Source organism: Strix uralensis, chromosome 15, assembly GCF_047716275.1.
Source record: "Strix uralensis isolate ZFMK-TIS-50842 chromosome 15, bStrUra1, whole genome shotgun sequence".
In the NCBI taxonomy this organism is placed as follows: domain Eukaryota; kingdom Metazoa; phylum Chordata; class Aves; order Strigiformes; family Strigidae; genus Strix; species Strix uralensis.
The window spans coordinates 13501809-13511000 of NC_133986.1; positions in this window are offsets into that span (position 1 = coordinate 13501809).

Genomic DNA, 9192 nt, shown 5'->3' on the forward strand with positions numbered 1-9192 from the left:
TCAGCCAGTGCCTGTGGTGTGAGGTGAACACAGTAGTGCTGAAATAAGCACATTACAAATACCCGTCCCAGCTCTGTGCAGGACACATGTCCAACTTGACCATTTGCTCTTGGAGTGGATAACAAAGGCCCGTAGCTCTCTGTCCCAGCAGGATGTGTTTTCACATGCATTAATGGAGAAGTAAAATCTGATGCAGAAGATGGTCTGGTTTACGGATGCTGCGGGCACATGCTCTGGCACACCTTCATGTAAGATGCTAGAGCCTCGTCCCTCCTTCCGACACCTCTCAGGGTCCATTCTTGCCTGGTATTTTGGGGAGGGGCTCAAGTAAAGACATTTTTGAGGATTTGGGGAGCTGTGATAACGAGGCGTAGGTCATGGTGGCCTCCATGAAGCTGCTGTTCCTGGGGGAACCTGGCAGATGGCAACTCCCTGTTACCTGCTCTGGTTGTGCTGCCTGTGCCACAGGGCTCAGGGCTGTGCCAAGGCACCATCCGCAGGGCTCCCCACGAGAGGGCAGCATGTGGCCCTAAGAGAGGAAAGAAAAGCTGTTAAAAGCCCTGCTGACAAACAGCAGTAGGTTTTGAGTTAGGTCTTCAGTAGCAGGAGGCCTGAAACAAACAGTCTGCTGAAACTTGGGGGCTTTGTTAACACCACGGCTCATGGTGTGCTTCAGTCTCCCTGCACAGCTGTGTGAATGTACTGAGGAAAAGCATCTTGCTGTCTTGGGTTGGCTTCAGCAGCTTTAGTGAAATCTGAAGGAGTATTTCCCAGTCCACTGGCAACTCTCTACAGGGCATGTGTTCCAAGGAGTGAAATATTCCTCTGGGTAGCTGTAGCAGGAGCTCCAGGCAGTTTTTCTGAGGGCATTGGCACTTTTAGCCAAAATACACAATCCAGATTTTCTTTTTTTTTAGCAGCTCTTGGTCCCCACCACTGCCTCTGATCAATCTTTTTGAAGAAGAGTGAGTGATTTTGTAAATGACCTTATTTTGTAAATGACCATTATTCTATTTTTTTACAAAACGGAAATATGAAAGACACATGATGTTGGGCCAGATATTGCTACCTCTTCAGATTGCAGTGGGAGGACACCCTCTTCTGAACTGAATTCTGACCATCGGTCAGTGCCATTCCCCCTTCTTTTCCAAATTACTAGCGAGGAAATGTGCAGGTTGCAAGTTGGTGATTTCCAGGCAGGATAAACCTCAAAGGAAGCTGGAGGAAATGGGCTGTGAATGGGTAACTTCAGTTGCTGTTATTTAGTTCTGAGAACAGTGAGTGATTCTGGCACTCTGCCTGACCCCATCCCTCTCCTGACTCAGTTCTTATAGATGTCAATAATGGACTCTGAACATTTGTCTTTAGAAATAAAATTATGTGTATAATCAGCTACTGATTTCCTCCATTGTTTCAGGAGAGGTTGCTCAGCTTGATCACAGCTTGACTCCTATCAGTGGCTGGACAGATGATCGTGCAGTAGATTATACCCAAGGTAGGGCAGAAACACCTCAAAGCACAGGTAATCAATAGCACCGTGTGTTTCATCGTTCCTACCAGCAGTGCACATGCTCCCACTCTCCTGGGAGAGCTGGCTTCCTTTTTAGACATAGTGTGAGCTAAAGTATCTTTCAGCTGACTAGACTTGAAGGTGGAGATATTTAACCAAACCACAACATGGCAAACACAACCTCTGTGTTAGGAGAGTTACATTGAAGTACTGTTGACGATTCTGTGCATTGGCAAATATTAGCACTGAGTATCCAGTAACATGTCTCACTAAATCTTACCCGTTATGAGTTGCTGCAGTTTTGCATGTGCCGTGTGGAGGGGGATACAATGGTAGCTCACTTACATTTGCACCACTTGAGAGTGTTGGAGTCTTGGCTTCATAAAATAAACATAAGCGCTCCACAGAGGTGAGAGATCCTGTGTTTGACTATGGTGACCTCCTCTCTAATGTTGATGTAAATCATATTTTTATCTTAAATGGATACTGTAAAATATCTTAGGCTCAGATTTTGATTTCTCTTAAAGGTCCTAAATAAAGATATTTAGATAGATTCAACAAACTCAGGATTTGAATGCTTTAAGTTCCTTTTTTTTTTTTTTTTTTTTTTTTTTTTAACTTAAAGCATTCAAATCCTGAGTTCATTGAATATTGGTCTGTTGAGAAACCAGAGCAACTTGATAAAGAACCTGTACAAAACAACCGATGACCTCTTCCTCTCCTCTGAAAGAGGGGTGCAAAGCTGTCTTAGCCCTGAGCTCCATCAGAAGGTGGACATAGTTGTCAAATGAAAACCCTCTATGAATACTCCTTTAACTGGTAGAAGCAGAAGAGGTTCACAGTCAGTCTTTTAAAAAGTATAGTAAGAATGTTGTTCCTTGGTGAATCCCACATTGGCACGAGTTGAAGTAAGCACCTGTTCTCAGGGCTTTTGCAGAAGAGCTGGGAAATTCCAATTCTGTTCAACTTGCTTACTTCATCACTAGAGATACTCTGTTATTTTTGTCACCATCACCTGGTAAACTGGGTAGGCTATACAGGAACCTTTCAAAAGGCAATACTGTTTCAGAGCTGACCTGTACTACTCCTGTTCTAGAAACAAAGTGATCTTTTTTTTGCTTGGTTTTAAATTATGTTCTGAGATTTGTGTTCTCCAGGAGGTAAATGTCAGAGTTTGCCTGAGGAATTCCCACTCCCTCTCCCCGAGTACTGCTATTCAGGAATCGTACCACTCCAAAGCATCTGGAATGAGAAATACCTTTGCAGTGGATTTATACTTGGGCAGAGGAAAGTTCTCTAGCTAGAAAGCAAGCTTTTAAATGGTTTGCATAACTCCTTTCAGGACTAAGAGTTCCCCCCTGTGGCAAGGAGCTTTCAAATATCTGTGCTTCACTGTGCCTGGACGCTTCAGTGCCAGCTCTAAACTTGTCACCCAGAGCTAAGAGATTTAAAAGATCCTTTCTGCTGTATAAGCTGCCATATTTTTCTTATCTTGTTCCTGCTTGGGCTTTCTTTGTTTACTCTCATCCCCAGTTCAAGTTTCAGCAATGACTTCAGTCGTTGTCATTGCGTGGTGACGGCAGAGTGCTGAGTCTGTGGCTTCACACACTCTCACAGTGCAACATCTTTTACCCTGGAGCCAGTGTGCATTTCACGCTGATGAAGACACTGGGTTATGGGGAAGATAACCCCGGACATTGCCATCTTGGCTAACAGGCACCTTTTTAGATCCCAGTGGAAAATGATGTGATACGGTCTTCTCCTGGCCCATTGTGGGCACCTGCCCATGATGCCAGTTGTTTCTGAGAATAATTTATTAGTTTGAAAAGAAAGTACAAGGGAGAAAATGACAGCCTATTGTTCCACGTTCGCAGCAAGTGATGGGGTAAATACTTAAAACTTGTTGCTGTCAAATTAGGATCAGGTTAGTAAACTACTTCCATGGCTGTAGCTAGGCATGGATGTCATTGTGGGCATCACGTACCCCTGCTAATGTTCAAGGTGCTGACTCAAGGAAGAATTTGGCCAGCTGCCTTATGATTAATTAGCCCCACAGATCTAAAAGCAAACACAGATCTCCTAAATTTCCCAGGGTAATGTATGCATTAAGCATGAAAAGTTTTCACTTCAGTACTGTTGCTCTAACAAATATCCCATGTGATTTTTGTGTCCATACTGATATTTTGTGTACTAAGGACTGACTTTTCACCGTGCTAGGAAGGAGGAGCTTTGCCCAGAGAGCCATCTGCTTATAATCCCCATTCAGCAAAGCATTTAAGCAGGTACTTAAGTGCGTTTGTGGATAGAAATGAATTGTTATATTGGAGTATTTAGACCAAGAATGGACTCCTTTGTGTCCACAAAACACTGAAAGATTGCTAGCTGCTAGCATAAGTGGGGCTTTGTAATGGGTGCTGTGCAGAGTCTTTGTCCCTTAGGCTGAAGAAAGTGAGAAAATTGCTGAGGAGGCAAGGAAAATATGTGGGGGTGAAAACAATGGCATATCTCTGTTGGAGCAAATTCGGTGCACGGGTGTCTTAGATACTCTGCTTTTAAGTGTCATTAGTCCAATGGCTAATGACACTGAAAGCATCTCGCAGTTTCCTTGATGTGGGGAGTCCACAACCCCTTTGTCAGGGACGGCTGTAACTATTTCAAGAAGTCAACAGGAGTAGACTCAGCAAAATTATGCAGCAGCCTTGTGGGGAGGTTGCTGTTCAGCCCAGCATGCCCCTTAGGTGCCGTCTAAGCTCCGGCTTTTTACAATTTGTTGTCAAGCTCTACTGTGTCCAGGTGCCCTGAGCTGGGTCTGTGAAGCGACTCTGAACTGAGAGACTCTATTGCACAACGTCTTCCATTGACTCTAGGATGAACCAGGGCATCCCAACCACGTCGCTTGATTGTAAATGTGGTCTTTGTGATCTTTTTCATTGCAGAACCCAGCTGCGAGACTTTGTTTCCTGGGTCTCCCTGCCCTCTCCTACCCCTCAGAGCCAGCCCTGTGCCTTTCGGGGAGCAACAACAGGCTCCCTGTTATTTCTTAGCAGTTCCTGCTGGACTGATATAGGACCCGATGTGAAGAAGAGCAGCGCCCTCTTCCTCCTGCCTTTCTGAGCTCAGAAACGTCGAGCAGCAGCAGCATTCCTGCATGCCCAGCTCTGCTGCCCCTCGGTCTCTGGGTGTCAGGCTTCTGGGAAGTTAAAAAAGGAGTGCGAAAATTATGTTTGTGTAGTGTGAAATGACTCGCGCTGTTTTAGCCTTAACAAGATCCCTCCTATATCTTTAATGGCCTGAATGTAAAATTTACGGTGTGGAATGCCCCAGCAGCAGAGGAAGCCTTCAGCACACAAGCTGCCTTTTGCAGGACAGGAGGAGAAGTGAAATCCCCTGAGGTCTGGAACTCTGAATGATGTAGTTATGGTTGGCACTTTGGATATATGTGTAGCTTGCTTCAAAATAAATATTTGCAGTTCAACTTTAGCACACATGTGGGAGGATGAGAACTAGTATGTATTAATGTTTCTTACAATTAATCATTTTGAAAATCTTATACTGGAATAATCTTATTATTGGACGAAATAAGCAGAGGTTACTGTGGATACATACCGGGGAGAAACATCACCTGCACTCTACGTACAGCATTTCCTGCCCACCTGCCCAGGTGGAGTTCCTGAAGAAAGCCATGTAAGGGACATTTTGGGAGAGAAAGAGGTACACGTTTGTCGTTTTGCTTGAGAGGAAAGTTCCCTGGTGTTTTCAGCTCCATGGAAGGCTCTGAAAGGCCCAGGGGCCCTGTCTGCGCTTGTGTGTGCAGCTGGTTTCATAGCAGCAACACCTTCTGAGCTGTGCTCGGATCTTGTCTTTGAGGAAAACAGCTAGTGAGTGATGCTGGGGGCATGATCAGCCCCATTTTCCCCTACATGTGAACGGAAGTGGTGCAATTCAGCGCACAGCAGCAACTGTTACCTCTGCTAAGGGCTGTGGCCATTCCTGATGGTTCTATGATGTGGAGGTCAGGGAAGGCCAGGCTTTCTGTCCCTGACACCAGCCACCATGTGTATTGTCCTCTTATCCTTTCCTCAGTGCTTGACAAGTCACCTGCCAGCTTTTCTCCCTTTCCCCTTGGCACCCTGTCCCAAATCCCCCACCTGCCCCTTTGCTCTACATGGAACCCACAGCTGCTTCCCTGGCTCACATGGGACCTGGAAGGGGCCCAGCCTGGTTTCCCAGTGCAGCACAGTTACCAGCACAGCTTTGCAAGCTCCAGAGGCAGGACCTGTTCTTATGCTCCATCAACCACAAAGAGCTCCTAGGCAGCAGCTGGCTGTCACTGAGGTATGCGGTAGAAGATGCTAGGAAGTGTACCATTTGTTTCCCTGACCAATTCCTCCTGTGCTTTTATTTTTTTTAGAAATACATTTCAGCCTCTCTAAACCAGGAAAAATAAAGGTAAGGGAGCAAGCAAGACTTGCCATTTTAATCGCTCCGTTTGACGCATGCATTTTTTGTGTTCCTGAAACTATTGTCGACCTGTTGTCTCCATATATGAAGAGAACTAAACAGATAAATTCGGTTCGGTCTCCTATGACAAGCTGCACAATGTCTGATTCCTCTCCTGGCATCATCAGTGCTCTGCTCCGTGCCTGCTGCCACCAGCTCATGCACTGCACAGAACATGCACAGGGGGACAGGAGGATGGAGCTGCACCCAGGGTAAATAGAGGGAGCTGCCCTGGGAACAGTTGACTTCGTGAAGTGCTCCTGCTTGTGATGGGGCCTGCATCCCAGCCCAGGAGGCCCTTTCTCTTGGTCAGCACTGGAAACGCGGTGTGTGTGGAGTTACTGAACAAAATGGGCCACATCTCGGGAATCTCAACCTGCTTCTACCTTTGTATGTTGTAGGATTTCTCTAGCTCTATCTATAGTCTTTCTCTTGCTACAAATGATTAAGAAGCTCACTAAACCCTTCAGGATTTCTGTATCCAACCTTTTTTAGACAAACACTGTTTTCTAGTCTCTAAATTATTCCAGTTATTTGCCTGAATATGCTAGAGCTGACCCTTACATATCCTGCATTGATGGACAGAATAAGTTATTTTTCCACATCAATTCAATTATTGTGGTTTCTTTTTCTTGAGCTCTTCACAATCTTCCCTCTGGAAACTGACTCTTTCTCTAAAGTATTCACTTTGTCCTTGGGTAAATTATTCTTTCTGGGACCCTTGTCTGCTGCTGCTTCTGTTTCTGTTAAATTATACCACTATGCCCTTTCTTCTGAGTTTTCTGGGGCATCTCTGCATCTCTTCAGGATATGGCAACCACTAACAAATCACTTCTTTTTAAGGAAAGATGAGAAATCAAAGAAAAGAAAAAAATAAAAGGACTGACCCACTTCCTGCTTTGCCTGCTGCTGCTTCCCTTTTCATCAAGAGAAGAGATGAAATGGGGGTGTGAACAAAACTCCACAGCTCTTCTTTCCTTATTCTGATTAAGTTGCAACTGTGACTGGTACTAGGCCAGGATAAATCAGCTGTAAATGGGGGTATGAAATTGCTGGGGTTTAGCTCAGTCAGTTTACTCACGTGTGAAGCAAATTGTGTTAGCAGGCAGGACCTGTGCTGCTTCGTCTTCTGTGCAGGGTGGCTAAAAAGCTCCTGAATGTGGCATGTCCTCTCCCCTCCCTCCAAGGGCCCTTGTGCTGCTCTTCGGCGCTGCCTTCCCCTGTCCCCAGCTGTCACGGCAAAGGGCATGTTGGAAAGGCCAGGGAGAGCAGCATTTCCCTCTGTTTTCTGTTTGCAGAGAGTGTGGAAACTCTGGTCGAAAGTACCCCTGTCCTTGGCTTTGCTGGGCCAACAGATGCCCTGGGCATGCCCATGTGGCAGCTTTGCTGGTAGCTGCTGGGGCCATCTGCCTCTGATTTCTACCACGTGCTGCCCGTCCGTGCTGGCAGCGATGGGCATCCTGGCCTTGTGGCAGAGCCAGCCTGTGCTGGAGGGCAGGGCCAGTCCCCCTGGGCTGCAGGGGTTCTCTTGATCGCAGCCTTGTGAAGCCACTTTTTGACATCAGCCTTGATGTTATACTGTGCAGGGAGCTGTGTGTGCTGCTCTGGTGTCAGGAAGGAGCAAGACAGGTGGCTTTGTCCCTTGGGGCTGTTCTTGAGTGAGGGGCAATGGTCACACACAGACCCATCTCCAGTGAATGGATGGGAATTCTGCTGAAATGTGCCCCTATTTAGACACATCATACAGGGCGGGGAGCAATACCCCTGGGTAATCTGTCACAAACAAATGACCAACTCAGGAGTTAACCACTGGGTTCAAAGTATCCAAACTGGGTCCCTATTTCTGTGTGGATCCTGAGTAATTTGAGCAGACGATTTGCTGCTCCTTCCACTTTCCCAGGATTAAAAATCAAGAGGGGAATTAAGGTCTTTATCTCATTTATTACTCTTGAGCACTGGGCAAATTTTCTTCTGATCTGTTGGCACAAGGTAGGGCTCAGGCAAAATGCTTGTTTGTTGAATTAAAACGCAGGCTGCAGTCTTGGAGCTGTAGAGTGAGGGGGACTTTTCATGCTCTACGTCCTCTCGCAGCTTTACTCCTCTTGCTGTAAGCCAGAGCTGACTGGGCATTTGCTAGTATGCCAGGCAGGGTGCCACTCCTCCACAGAGCTTTTATATTAAAAATTGTCTCCTGGTTTCAGTGGCAGTCCTCCTGCTTTTTTCTGTGCCTCCTTGCCTTTGGGAGAGTGCAGATGTAGTCATATGTCTTTATTTAAAGAGTTGGATAAGTGCCAAATAGCTCCCAAGGTGAAAAATAAGGTGCTTTTATCCTCTTGGGCATGTTTGCCTGTACTGGAACAATGGTCCTGTCATGTAATGAGTCGAGTCAGCGCAGGGAGAAAAAATTATATCCCCCTTCAGTCTGTCAGCCCTGTTATCCTTCTGCACGCTGACACATTCACTGAGCTCAGGCTGGCTCACGCGTAATGGCCTTTATGTGAGGCGGTGAAGCAATGGGTATGGGTTTTATTGTATTCTGCAGTCTCATCTCTTTTTTTTTTTTTTTTTTTCCCCCTCTCTACCAGGTCATATGAGGAGGGACTGAACACATTCAGTCTGGCCATGGCTGCAGATGTCAGATGTATAAGTTTGCATGCAGAGCATTGCCACTTTGGCATCGTGGCAGCAGCTGGCATCAGCCCTGCTCGGTGTTAGCACTGCTCCTCATGTGAGGAGTTGGGGCCACAGGGTGCTGGTGGTGCGAGCATGGCTGTCAGAGACCCTTCTGCAAAGGGGCTGCTCTCAGCCTTCAGCGCCCTCACGTTAACTAAGTTTTATGTTTAAAATGTGCCAAGATAAAGAAATAGATGGTTAGTTCTGTGCCAAGGTGAGAGAACAGGGCTGGCTGCAGCTCTCAGGTGCTGGGGGCCAGATCCTGCCTGGCCCCTGCCCCGCTCAGGGCTTCACAGCAGTCTGCAAGGGAGGGAAGAAGGAGAAACTGTGGTGCTGTGGTTTAAAGCAACTCTGCCTGCTTGGTATTTTCATCACTTTGATTTATTTTTTTTCAATACATCTCAGTTGCTGTAAGGGGAATGTCTTTCCCTGGCTGCATTCAGGGGAACCCCTCTTTTTCCTCTCTCTCCTCCACATTACTTTGGGTCTCTTTCTGCAGTATTTTTCCC